The following is a 14,237-nucleotide window of genomic DNA, read 5'->3' as shown; positions in this document are numbered from 1 at the left end:
TTGAAATTAAATAGATGGCATGTGGGTCTCTAAAATGCCTTTTATTCCATTTACGTGGCAGTGGAGGCTTGTGACACTCAAGTGCTGATCACTGTCTAGGAGCTTGGGTTGCTTCATACACGTGCAAGCACGTTGCAGCTGAAGGAAGGCAGAGGAGTGCTGGGTGCTCTGCTTTTCGAGGAGACACTGACAGTCAGTGCCAGCTTGGTGGTGTTAGAAGCATCTGAACAGAGACATGCTTTTGGCTGAGATTTCCGGAGTAGCGAGCACCTGGTACCTGCATGCAAATTAGCACAGCCCTGGGGATAAGAAGTGAACAAAAATGGGTTTCCAATACTGACCCAATGTCGGGCTGCATGAAGTGACTGCAAGACTCTCACTGTGTGTAAGACCAGCCTTAATCCAACACAAGTTGCGTACAAGACATGACAGTCAGAGGGAGGCAGGACTCCACCAGTGTCAGCTGAGACAGCCGCTCCTGTTAGTGCTGAAGCATGGGGATGTGCGAGTGTGAGTCTGGGGACGGGTTTTGGTTGCTCTGTTTAGCTGCAGTTACAGGAAGTCCACCCAGCTACTAACCAAGCATCGCTCTGCTGCATCCAGAATTTACTGGTAAGCAGCTCACCAATCCATAGCAGCTAAGAGGACTTGGAGAAACCCCTCAGAGAAACTCAAGACCAGGAAGCAGCAGTACAAAAACTGCCTCAAAGATGCTTGACTGTGCAAGCAGATCAAGGTGCTATCCAGAGCAACAGAGTTTTTTTTGGCTTTGAATAAAGCATACCCCTCTATATACCTGTAGCATCAAGGACGTGCTCAAGGCTTCATTGCTTTCCTGTCAATTAATATTTCAAATAAAGCTTGCAATTTCTTTTTCACATGCAATGTCAAAGCTCACTTCTGATTACTGTTTCAAAAGGGAAATACCAGCTATGGCATCCTATTATTACCCAGCTGGCCTGAATTAAATCTAATGAACTAATTAACTAAGGTATAGACCCTGCCTACAAAAGGCGGGCCATTTCCTCCTGGCTGTGGAAGATGAAATGGCATCCTTGGAGCTGTAGCCTAGGCTGGTGAGCAACAACTGGTGACCCTGATGTGATACGAACACAAGAGACCCTGAGGACCCTGACTCCCTTGCCAGAGCCAAAAGAGCTGGAGCAAGAGTCCTTTGGTAAAGAAGGTAAAGCCACAAGCCCTGATGTGATATTTGTGGGAGGGAAACGTGCTGGAGATGGAATGAATGGACTGGGTCTCTGCTTACTGTAAAACCTTCTTGAAAAAACCTTTGAAAACAAAAAACTGTAAAACAAAAAGGGGGAATTATGGCATCCTATTATTACCCAGCTGGCCTGAATTGAATCTAATGAACTAATTAACTAAGGTATAGACCCTGCCTACAAAAGGTGGGCCATTTCCTCCTGGCTGTAGAAGATGTAATGGCACCCTTGGAGCCACAGCCCAGGCTGGTGAGTGACATACCAACCTCTACAGAAATAATTTCCACAAGCTTGAATGTAAGACCCCTATACCTCCTCCCAAAATCTAACTCAGTCATCTTTTGTTCACTCTCAACAGCAGTGACAAGATCTTCTATCTCCCAGTTAACTAAAATGAAAGTGGCTCTTTCTTCCAGTCTGTATGTGGGTTTTGTGTTTGAAAATCACCCATTTCTTACCTTTTCTCTTGCTCAGGTATTTCTAGGAAAGATCTGAAAAGATCTAAAAAAAAAAAAAAAAAAAAAATTGAAGATCTAAAATGGTCTTCAGGGACCATAGACTCTGTTGCCCTGGATTTGACATACCTTGTTTCAGAGCACTAGCAGGGATACCAGATGTCATTCCTCTGATTCAACAGATTGTAATTTCAGAAGTTACTTGAAAAAAAAGAAGTAAACCCTGAGGCACAGTTTGCAGGCTCTCAGCAAGCGCTTAAACATCCAGCACAAACAGCAGACCCTGTTTCAGGTTATATAAACAAAAATGCCTCTGCATTTGGAAGCTTGTCTGACTTTGTTCCACAGTTTTTCAAATCTGCCAGCGACGAGGCTGGGCACCAGAACAGGACTTTTGCCACAACACACGGGTGGCAGGAGCAGCTGCTTTCTTGTGAGTGTTTCAAGTCTTAGGCAGTGCTGGTATGTGGGTTGCAAGAGCTTCCACGTTTTTCTGTCAGGGAAATGTGTGGTTTGTGTTTTTCACTGCAGTTAGGACTTTGAGGCAGAACACTCATGCTATTCGCAACATCTCTGCTGCTCTGACTTGGCATTAACTCCTCTCCTAGCTATTTTCCACCCTGAGCTTTTAAAAACAAGCTAATCAGTGTCCTGTGCTGGCATTAGTAAGTCCGCAGGGGTGTTACCAACAGCCCGAGGAGAGTCAGAGTAAGGCCTCGTGAACTGACTCGAGCGAAGCCGTTTGCTCGTGCTGTGTAAAACACCTTGCAAGCTCATTTTCCTCCAGTTACACGTTAAGAATAAAACCACGCAGTGCTCCAAACACTGCTCTAATCTGCTGATGCAGACTTAAGGCAAACACCAAATATTATAGCAAAACATTTTGTGTGAAGTGTCCTGCATTTCATTGTAACTCTTCTCAGGAGGACAAATCTGATTTGACAGATTACTGGTCATAATTCCCAATTGAAACATAAATAGCTGTGATCCTCTGTGCTGTTGGGCAGAGTTCAGGGTTAGTTTTGGCAAAAACAAACCAAGCTGGAATGGAAAGTGGGGGGGGAAAAATACCTCTGAGACTGTACCTGCCCTCAGTTCAAAGATATACTCTTTACTATCTTATTTGTTTTAATACGCACCAACTGATAGCTGCACGCAGCAGATATCAGCTGCGATAACAAGGAGCTCAATGTTTGAGGCCCAGCTTTTCTCACCGTAGCAACAAATCTGTGCAGAGAGTAAGAGGACACGGATAACTTGCAGCATCCAGCATAGCAGGTGCAGCCTTGGAAGACTGACTTTTGCCAGAATATATTATGTAGTCACGGTGCGTGATGCAGAACTACAACAGATGTCTGTCACAAATATCCTACATACTCTGGGGAGTGTGTTGTGCAAAGCCTCAGCAGAACATACACAGTGCCAGCGAGGCATGTGTTTGCTTCCTTGTCTTTAAGGCAGCTGGGAAAACGGGTGGTCTGTATTTAATCTTACTCTCCTTTTATAAAATAGTGGAGGTGGTGACCTTTGAATATGGTCATCTGAAACCAGCCTGCTCTCCCTGACTGCATAAACCAGCTCTTGGGGCACAAGTGACTCTTCATATTCACTGGCCTAGAACAGAAAAGCCTCCCTAAAACAAGCTACCCCTTTCTCCCTGCATCTCTGCTACCTTATCAAAATTAGTTAGATGGAGCGGATTTTCTGTCAAAAATCCCTGCTGCATTTAATCACGCTGAAAAACACCTATGGTGCTTTTTATTTCATGTACTAACACTTGTTCAGTTTGCTTTGACAATCTGCTTCTAGAATTTGTTGAATCAGTAATTACACTCAAATTGAATGAATTCATTTGAAAAGCTGCATTCTCTCCAATGTACGAAACCAGGTGAGCCCAAGAAGAACCACCACCAAAATGTACTAGCAGCTGCTCCTCAGGATGTTGGTCAGAAGTGTCATGAAACCTTTTCCTCTTCAGTTAAGGCTAGGAGGCATAATACAACTGCTAGTTTTCTGTAGCTATCAAAGTAAGCCTTATCTTTGTTTTCTAAGTAAAAAGAAACTATTTGTGCCTATGCAGGTTTCTATAGAAATACCTACCAATAACACAGAGTAGAGAGATCTCATCTTTAGAATGCCTCAGTCTAGGTTCTTGCTAGATAAATAAATGTAAGAGTTAAAACAACAAGGCAGTTAATTGATGAGTAATCCCCAAGTGCAATAGAAGGAATAGACATCGGAGCATTAATTTCTATCATGGTCCAAGTGTGTCATTTATTTCTTCTACTACACAGACACTAGTGGAAAGAAGTGCAACATCAGGGCAAGCAATTTGCCAGAATTGTTCTTGATATAATATTTATATAATCTTCTTACGTGCTGCCTGTTGCGAGGGGGGGCTGTGACGAAAGATACATTTTTTTTTTTTTTTTAGTCAAAGGTTATGGAAAATCTCAGTTGCTTGGGATCGAGAAGCAGCACTTGACTACAGCTGCACGTACAGAAAACAAGCAGCCCAAAAATAGCCCACAAGCACTCCAGCAACGCCCATAACAAGATTCCCCCCTTCCAAAGAGCCTGAGAAAGGCCAGGCAAGCTCTTGGGGTCTGACCAGACTTGAGATGAGAATTCTCCCTCACCAAGACACAGCTTCCCAAACATCTGAAGTCTCCAGTCTCAGGGAACCTTAATGGGGTTCCTATGCTTCATAAAATCTCATAATCTGGACAGATAAAACAGCTCAGAGAAAGGAAAAAATGGGGTACAGTGTGATTACATGAAGAATTGCATTGTATTACCTTTTGCTTGCCAGTTCACTGATTGATGTTTCTGCTTTTTATTCTTCTCCCGCACACTTACAATTTATCTGGGTAAAGACTGCAAAATATCTTTAAGAAAAAGATTTGTGTTACCTGGCTCAACTGAATGTGATACAGTCCTGCATTTGCCCAATTCCCAAGAAATTTAACAAAGGACCAAACAGCTTAAATGTTCCAATGAAACTGAGGAACTTGACCACAACCTAGCTAAAATAGTTGCAAAAATCTCATTGATTTACCCATCCTTATGTTCTTGTCATCCAGGGATAAAAATTATTGGCTCACACTGAAGTAGCAGAAAATTAACCTGTGAAAATAACAGATAGGAGCACCAGTGTCTCCAGATAGTTGAGGCTTGTCACAACAGCAAAGTTGTTCTGATAAGCCTCATCAGATGCTTTCCCTTGCCAAGGAGCTGAAGGCAAGCTGTACCTTTGTGGCCTTTTTTTTAGTCCCGGGGTACAAATACACGCTGGGCAGTAGATCTTGGAAGCCACAAAAGCACGTTTAAGACAACAGATTTTTCCAAGGTCCGTAAGAGTGGAAATGCTTCTGATTTAACTGTTTTTGAAAAGGGCACAAGACTAAATCAACCATTTTCTGAATGGGTGACCCTGCTTGCTCGGTTTATCTGAGCATAAGCTGGGACGAAACATCCTAGGCAGAAACTTTGTGAGTACTTACCTTGAACTCTCTTCTCTCCTGTGAGTCCTCCTAAACACAAATAAACTATCAGATTTTTTTCCCTTCAATCTGTTCCTAGTTCCGCTTGCCTAATTAACGACACCTCCCTACCTTGGGCAAAAACTCAACAACCTGATCGACGATCGGCTGCACAGATCTTGAGCAAAACCCAGGATTTCTAGCAATTCTTGTTATTAATACCTGTACTGGTTTATCAGCGATGTATTGTGTTTTGCTTTTCAGAACACTGAAGCCCTCTGCAACGTTAGCATCCTGCAGTACAGCTTTCATGTGAGCGCAGCCGGCTGCGCAATGCCAAACCCTCTGGGGCAAGAAGAGACAAGCCCGATCACAAGCAGACAGTGGGAGGAGCGTTGTGATGGCCAAAGGCTAAGGTTTGCCTTCCCACCTTGAAGAAAAGCTGTGGAGGAGGTTAAACATGGTTAAGCAGAAGACAAAAACCACCAAAAGAAAACACGAGAGCCCTGTTTGATCTGCAGCGAGGCTCTGTCCATCATCCCATGCTGGATTACAGGCTGCCTTCGCAACTGGTAGTTGGGACCTTGTCTTCTGCTGATGGAGGAGATGGAAGTTTCTGGCTGGTACTGAGCTACTTCTCAGTGGCTGGAAGGGAGATATATGTCACTTTGAACTCTTTTACCAATATTAAGGAATCCTTGCAGCTGTGTAGTTTTGGTGGGTTTTTTTTTTGTTTTTAAGGGCAAGGACAGAAGGATGAACTGCTGCAGTGCTCAGCCCCCTGAGCTCCATCACTGCCTGCTGCTCATGCTGCTTCATGCCAGCTGCAAAAAAACCCCTCTCTTAAAGTTGGTTGGTGTTTTTTTTTGTTTTGTTTGTTTGTTTTAAGGGAGCACAGGGATAAGGTTTCACTAAGCCCAGAAACCATGAGTGTAAGATGTTTCAAGGAGAGAACCGATGAGACCAAGGGCCTCTTCCCTAGCCCAAGGGTTCACAACTGCAGAACATTTCTTACTGAGAAATTACTCCAGCAAGTGGCCTTTCCTCCAAGCTGGACGGAGTCATACACCAAAAATAGGGTTACTTAAATCGAGTTTAGAGCTATGTTGTCTGCACCAGTGATAAACACTCTGCTCCAGAACAGCACTGGTGACATGTCGGCTATGTGCGTGCACCAAAATCCCCCTTCTTCACGCTGTTAACAGTGGGCAACAAAGCTTGCTAATGCAGAGAAGGCCACAGTTACATAAAGTCACCTGAGCTTCTTAAGAAGACAAAGCACATAAAGTATCAATACTTCAGAGGAAATCACAGGGAGTTAGGAAGGAATATGTATGGTCCAGAAGGTGGACACAACAGACAACTCCCACCTCCGTAGAGTCAAACACTTGCACTACAGCACCTTGAGAAACTGTTCAGCTCTCCAGGGGATGCAGAAAGATCCAGAGCTGGATCTTACTTTGATGGTCCTCCAAAAGAAGGAAAGGTCATTCCTTAACTTTACAGCAACAATGAAAGATTTTTCTCCCCTATTCACCCACAGTTCCTAAAAAAAAATCAGATTTCCAGAGGGGTTTCTGCATGGGTTACTGCTTTCTTTTGATACAGCCTAGGACTGGAGGAGTCGTAGGGGTTTGGTGTCTCAGCTTGAAGTAATTCAACCCTTGCCCTGAGTCACCGTACATGCACTTCAAGGAAGTGATACCGAGTACCGGCACCTACTGACATCAGCCACCGAGTTTCCTCATTACAGGAGGCATCATCATCTGGAGATAAGCATGCAATACTCCCTGTTTACAAAAAAAAAAACCAAACAAAACCAAAAACCACCTCTTCTTTCATGTTGCTTAACTTCTCTAAGTGATTAACATTTAAGATGATGTACTTTGTTAACTAAAGTTTAAAGCATCAGATGATCCCCAGGCAAAGCCTGCAGTTACTTATGTTATCAGTGGGGGTCTGAAACCAGCTGCCTAAACAGCACTCTTAGACTTGATCTCACTTGGAGAGAGCCTAGGAAGCACAATGAAGATGTGCAGAAAAGACAAAAAGACCACTTGCCAGGGTAAAGAAAATTTGCACATGAATATTAAACAAAAACAAAAACAAAATAATCTTTATTCAGTTGCTTATGTCCACCATTTTTATCTTAAAGGGAAATTACTCTGATTTTTCACTATTAAGCAGTTTCGGACTGATGCTTCCTTAAGCTTCCTACATCTCCTGTTCAGCCCCTCTTTCGTTAGTAGTGGTTTTTCCCCCTCCCAAAACTTGTTTGCCTATCTCCGCAGGCCAAATGCTCTGCAGGACAGATAACAACTCTCTCCTGAGCACTGTGCTGCCTCTTCAGCTCCAAGTACAGGACATGCTTACAGTATGATGAGATAATGACTCCAAAGCTTCTATGCACACCTGTTTATTTCATGCCTACCTCAAACAGACAACCTAATAAAACTACAAAGCTGTTAATGGAGCCAAGCCGTAAAAATAATCAGTCCCTACTTGAACAAGATAGTATACACACTTAAATATCACCACAAGGACAGTATAAGGAACTAGAGGATTGTTGTCACCAAGCTTGAGCTGCCAAATTATCCTCAGGGGCCCTGTATGGCAAGGGCAGGGAAAAGCTCCAGCAGAAAGCAAATGGATGGTAGCGCTCTGAGTGCACTTATAGGCTGTAATGCCCAGATTTGCTTCACACCCAGGACCCCGTTGGCACACTGAAAGGTGGATCTCTGCCCTAACTTGTTTCCTTACTTTGTCTGAGGACATTGGTGGGGTGCATTGCTGCTTGGCCCCACTGGGTCTGTGCTGGGGTCACCTGTGGCTCATGATTGTCCACTCCATGGAGAAGCCACATAGCTGCTCCTGAGTTTGGCTTAGTGTTTGCTGCTGATAAGATGATAAGACACCCTTTTCTCTAGAGATTGCTGATCCCTATCTTCTACCAGGCTAGCTGCATTCGCATCCAGGTCTGCAAAATGGCTACAGTTGCTCCACCTCCCTTTGAGATTTTTTTTTTTTTTAATTGTCTCATTTTAGGAAAAAAAACCACCATAAAACCCTGCGCAGAAAGTGAACGAATGGCTGAAGTCCCAGGAGGGTGCTAGCAGAGGCACTACCGAGGCAAGGGCAGCAGGCCCCGCACCAGCCGCCGCTTCACCCCCGGAGCGGCCGGTGCCCGCGCTGCCCCGCGGAGGGGCCGGGCCGGCCGGGCCGGGCCGGGCCGGGCGAGCTGCGGCGCTCCGGTGCGTGGCCGCGGGCGGCGCGGCCGCTCCGGCAGCGCCGGCCGGGCAGAGGTGAGCCCGCTCTGCACAAGTCCGTGCCCGCATCCTTCCCGCTGCCGCCGCTGGCACGGGCGGGCGGGAGCGGCGCTGCCCGGCGGGGCGGGGGCTGCCCGGGGCCGGTCTCCGCCGCTCCGCCCCGCCCCGCGCGGGGCGCGCACACCCGCGGGCAGCTCCGCGGGGCGCCGCTGCGGCCGCGGCCGCCAGGACCCGCCGCTGCCGCCGCCTCCGCCTCGGCTGTGCCGAGCGGCTGCCGGCGGGTTCGCCGCGCACCGCCGGGCCGGGCCGGCCGGGTCGTCCTCCGCCGGAGCCGAGGGGCCGCCGCAGATGTGGGGCAGCTGCCGCCGCCGCCGCGGCTGCCCGCAGGGCCGGCACTGCCGAGGTAGGAACGGCGGCCGCCGGGGCCTCCCGCGGCCTCCCCGCCCGCAGCGGGGCTGCTCGGCTGGGGCTGGGTACCCGCCGGGGCGCGTCTTCCCTTCCCACCCCCGGCTGCAGAGCTGCGGGTGCCCGCGGGGCAGCCCCCGGCCCCAGAGGGTCCCACGCCTGTCGGGGTAAGGCTTGAGGGGGATGGTCGTGTTTTCAGAGGCACCTTGGTCTGAATTTTCCCTTCCAGCTCCACGAAGGAGTAGGGGTGCCCAGCATCCCAAAGGCTTGGGAGGTGCGAAGTGTGGGAATCGCGGCTTCTGCTGGGAACAGCCTGAGGCAGAGGAAGGTTTGGGAGATGTGGCGTGGAAAGAGGGAATCACAGTGTACCAGTGGCTGTTTGCTTTCTGAGTTATTTTTGGAAATTGCTTTGCTGTGAGGGATTTTTTTTTTTTAACTGTTTATGGGGAGGTGCATTTCCATTGCACTCCTCCAGGCGCTGGTCCTTTCCATTGGTTGAGAAAGGCTGTAAAATCAGTGTTTTGGCAAATGCTGATCCAACGGGTTAGTTACTCTTCCCCTATTCCTAATGGTAACACTGTAAAAACATCTAATCTACATAGTTTTTATCTTGCCCTGTGAGCTTTGACTGCTGGCTTGTTGGAGCCTTCCTTGGAAAGGGCTGACTCCCCTGAGGATTGAGGGGTCTGGCACGTTCATTAGGCACTTCGTGTAACGCAGCATGACAGCTGCGACGCAAGTGCACCAAAACGTTTGAACGTTGGCTCAGTCTGGGTTATGTTTGGATGTTTTTCCCCCTTTCTAGGAAAACTGTATGACGTAGGCTGGAAGATAAACCTTGTGCCTTCCTGGGCTCTCCTGCAGCCGTGGGGCAGGACGGGGAGGCAGAAGCAGAGTGGTGGCATACACAGGTCTGTTAACGGGACTGAGGAGCTTTGGCCTGGCACTCTGAGCAGCCTCATGCCATAGAAAATTGGGTGTCACTGGGTGTAGAGTGGCTGCGGCTCCTGCCTGGTGACTCAGGATTGCTCTTGTTTACAGCCATCACTTTGCTTCTGCCAGCGTTATAGTAGGCAGCTGCCTACTTCATCTGTGCCTGACTCCAACCCAGGGCATGGAAATAAATGGTTTTCAGTAAGGTTAGTGGTTTCCAAACCAACTGGACTAAGGGGGGGAGGCAGGGGGACTCCCTGATTCAGCTGTTGAAAGGCACCGATGGGCCACTGCTTACCCGTGCTGAACTGAAAACCCTTCGTTGTTTCTTGGGTCATTCATGCTCCAGCATCTTCAATGAAGAGTGATTAGTTGGCTGTGCCAGTGGAGTTGCTGGAATGGATACTGCTCTTGCTCCTCGTTCTCAAAGCCTCGTAGCCTGGCTCAGTGTTGGCTCTGTAGCAGGTCCCGTTGTGCTCATGTGGCTCTTCAGAGTGTGAGGAGGAAAAAAAGATGTTAATGTTAAAGAAACTTGAAGACTCTGTAAGATTTTTAAATCTTTAAAAACAGTAATTTGAAATTAAACATTTTACATTGCTATATGTCGAACAGAAAATAGTTAACATGAAGCAAAAGCATACTAAACCAAGTACAACTCGGAGCGACCTTGTAGAGGGTCAATGGATTTTGTAGTGCTTTGCAGAGAGCTGAAGATGGGGCTGAATAAATTACCAGTTGTGGGACTCCTGGTGCTCATCCAATATGTTGCGGAGCAGTTTGCAAAGTTTCCAGTAAGTTTGCTTAATGTGGCCTTACTCAGTTGCAAGGCACTCCCATAATTATGGCTGCAATTAAAAGCAGTAACATCCATTTACATAAGGTGCCGGTCCTTTTAAATCGGCACATCATCTAATGAGAGCATTCCTCTAGGGATAGTTATGCAGGATGAGGGCCCAAAGCTGGGAGGATTTTGTTTCAGAACTTTTTTGAGGTCATTTGAAGGAAGGGTCTGCTTTGAAATAGGACATTTTGTTACAAAAAAGTACTAAGTTATACTTACAACCCTTACCAGTAGTAGGATGTTCTTGAATTAAGTGCTTTTAGTGCTTTATTTTTTTATGTATCATCCCTCTAATTTAAAAATTCAGCCTGGTTGCAACAGTATTTTTCTCAATTTGATTGCGTCAATGTTCCTTCTGTTCTTACTCATAAGAGATTTGGTAAATCCAACTTGTGGTGATATCTAATTGCTGACGAAGCGCTATGGATGTGTTCTAAATTGCTCACTGAAGTTACATGGTTTCCTTGGGGCTTAACCTCAGTGTGTAATGTCTGCAAACTTTTCTTTGAGATGAATATAAACAACTTTAAATCATAGTTTGGGGAACATTTCAGCTTTCTTCTGAAATAGATGACCTGGTGGAGTACTCTCACCTTCTCACTCCATATGTTTTGGTTTGTTTCTTTTTTTTTTTTGGTGGTGTGCGTTTTTTGTTTGTTTGTTTGCTTCAATTTACTGAACGCAGTGTAAGCTTGTGTCCCTGCACCCTGAGTAGGGCAGGTCCTTGGGAAGAGTCACAAGGTGAACGTAGTAGGGTAAAAATTCTCAAAATACAACTGAGGAAGCACCAGCCATGGGTCTGAGAAGTGCTGGGTTTCTTGAGTCTGCTCTGGTTTTTGCCGGAAGCCTTTTTTCCTCATTTAAAATGAAATAATCAGTCTGTTAACCTTTTGTCAGACATAGTGCTTGACTTGCGGTCTCTGAGAGTGTAAGATGTTAAGTAATTAAATTGTAGAAGGGAATAAAAGAGAATAATGAACTCCAAACTCACTAGTCTGTCTAGTTGGGCTCTCCAACTGCTAAAATTAAGTAATTTAAGTTGATTCCTGGTTTTACTCAGGTTTTTGTCAGATACTCAAAGTGAGGATATAGGAAAGGGTCCCATGCTGCTTCACACAGGTTGTTATTTTCAGAGGTGGTGGATTTATTTCGGGTATGATTTGGTTGTGCAGAGGGATAGTTTCAAGGCGAGTTCTGGCCTGGCTGACTTGGACAAGATACCAACCGGGGCCAGAGTGGCTAATAACTGGGCTTGTTCTTGGGTGCCTGCCAAAACCTGGCCCTAAATATTGTTAATCACATGCTAATTATGAATACTAATCTCCAGATGTACTTAACGTATTACCTGATGAAGTACTGACCTTGTAGCTGTCAGGTGATACTGCGTGCGATGTGGCTGTTTTAAGTAAAATCACTGTAATATGGTGGACCTGTGAATTAGGGTTCATGCAAAGAGAAGAAATAATTATGGGTTTTTTTCATAAAATGGGTAAACTTGGCAGTGTCGTGATAACAGCACAGTTGTAAGTGCCTTTGTGGTTGTGTTTTGATCATGTCAAACAAACTCATCTCTCATTTGAGAAGCTGGTGAATGGAGATCCAGCTCTTCTGGATGTTGGCGTCTGCAATGTTTAAGGGTCTGAAGCAATGCACCGGAATTAATCCTTGAGTCTTTAAGCGTGTGGCTGCCATGGTAGGTCCTGAATGCAAATGATAAGTCTCCTAATTGCAACTGACTTTTATCCATGTGATGGATAAAAGGGATGTTTTGTAATATTTTATTAATAAAATGGGACGGATTTGTCATGAGTGGCCTTGTGGAAATAATGTGCCTGTTACAGCTTTAAATTTGTATGTGTCGGAATAATTTCAGCTCGACTGGTTACTTAGATATCTGAAATGGCTGTGGCATTAGGTTCCAGATGATTCAGTACATTACTATCTTGTTTACAGGACATGCACAAGTAGAAAAAGTTAGGAAAGGGTAAAAATCAGAATGGGGTTTAAGTTCTTACTTCCCTTTTTCACTCTAAAGTTGACCACCTACTTTGTTGCCAAAAAATTATTTTTCGGAATGTGAATTTTTCTTCTCTTTCTGCATAGTGTCAAGTCTTTGTCTGTGGCATGGTTTAGGAGCTGGCTTCATGCGTGTTGTGCCTTGGCACCGGGAATCGCTGGGCTGCCGGGTGAGCTGCGTGATCCAGGCTCCCTGGCAGCTGTTCTCTTCTAAACGAGAGTTACAACACGCCCCTGCCAGCCACAAATCTGTTGTGGGGCTGGTCTGTAGCTGTTTAGTGATACCTAAAAGTGACTTAGACGTGCTATTTCTGCCTTACTTGGAAAAGCCACTTGTGGTGGTGCATCTTCTGAAATGGATTCACATGTGAACGGTTTCTCCAGCTGCAGACAGTGATGTGTTTTGTTAGTTGGGTTAATCTGCACTGAAACTTCAGAGGCTTGATTTGATCCTGCATATGTTTTAGGTGCATAAATGGGAAGGTTTCCTTAAGCAGCAAGAAACTCCCATGACCAGATTATATACAGTTTGCCAGTGGGTAGTTTAAATCAAATGATGTAAGGGACAAAATATTTGTGATGGTTTATTTATAGTTAAAAGCTTCCATATGACACTACACGCTCCTTTTGGACATAAACTAATTGAGGAGAACAACAAACATGAGTTGTTTTAATGCATCTGAAACTGCTTCTGACAATTACTGCTGCCAGAACAATATTTGGATTTAAGGCTGGCTTTTTCTTCCTTTAAAGTCTTCTTTTATGATCATATATCCCTGGCAATCTAATTGATGTTGTCAGTTAATAACAAGCAACATTTGTTGTTCATGGGAACCCTATGGATATTCTTAAGCTTGGAGCTCTGCAACATTTACCTTCTGCATTAAAAGAAAAAAAAAATAGAAGCCTTTTGTAGTTTTTCCATTACCAGTGTGAAACTGGTTTCCACAAAACAATGAGATTTCAGGGGTTCATGACCTCTTGCAATTAAAAAATTTCAGATGGCTTGTGAAAGGCAGAGTGATGGGGCGAAGGAGGAGGGGGGGCAAAGCAGCAAGGCAGCCCTTGCCATGGAGGAAACAAGCTCTCCTGTTACAGCTGAAGTCATTACTCATTTTTTGGTAGGGGATAGATCTAACTGCCTTTTTTTTTTTTTTTTCTGAGAAATGCTCTGTTTGGGGATTAGCATATAGGAGCTTAAAATTCAAGCAGTTCTCGAAGTCTCCCATGGGTTTAGGTCTTGGGGTTGCAATTGCCTTTTCTTGCCCAGGTTGGGTCAGTTCCAAGGGCTGGGGCTCATCTGGTGTCAATCTTCAATCTGATGGGACAGGTCAAAGCACTTTGTGTGGTGGGAGCACTGGCAGAGCAGCTCTTCTCTCTCTTGGTAGTTGGTTTGCACTGAAAGGTAGGAGACTGATGTTTTTGAGGCCTTTGTCCTGTGTCAAAGTTCAGATCAGTCACCAACTCCAGATGTCCTTAGTGATGAGGGGGCGACCCAAGGAGGACACAGACTAACCCACTGTGCGGTGGCTGGAGCCAGCAAGCCTGGACAGCTGGTGTTTCACTGGAGGTGGCAAGTGTCTGAGGGCTGGTGGGCTTATTTGCTTTTGGTTTTT

Source organism: Tauraco erythrolophus, chromosome 12 (genome assembly GCF_009769465.1).
Source record: "Tauraco erythrolophus isolate bTauEry1 chromosome 12, bTauEry1.pri, whole genome shotgun sequence".
Classification (NCBI taxonomy): domain Eukaryota; kingdom Metazoa; phylum Chordata; class Aves; order Musophagiformes; family Musophagidae; genus Tauraco; species Tauraco erythrolophus.
This window is presented reverse-complemented; position numbering follows the sequence as displayed.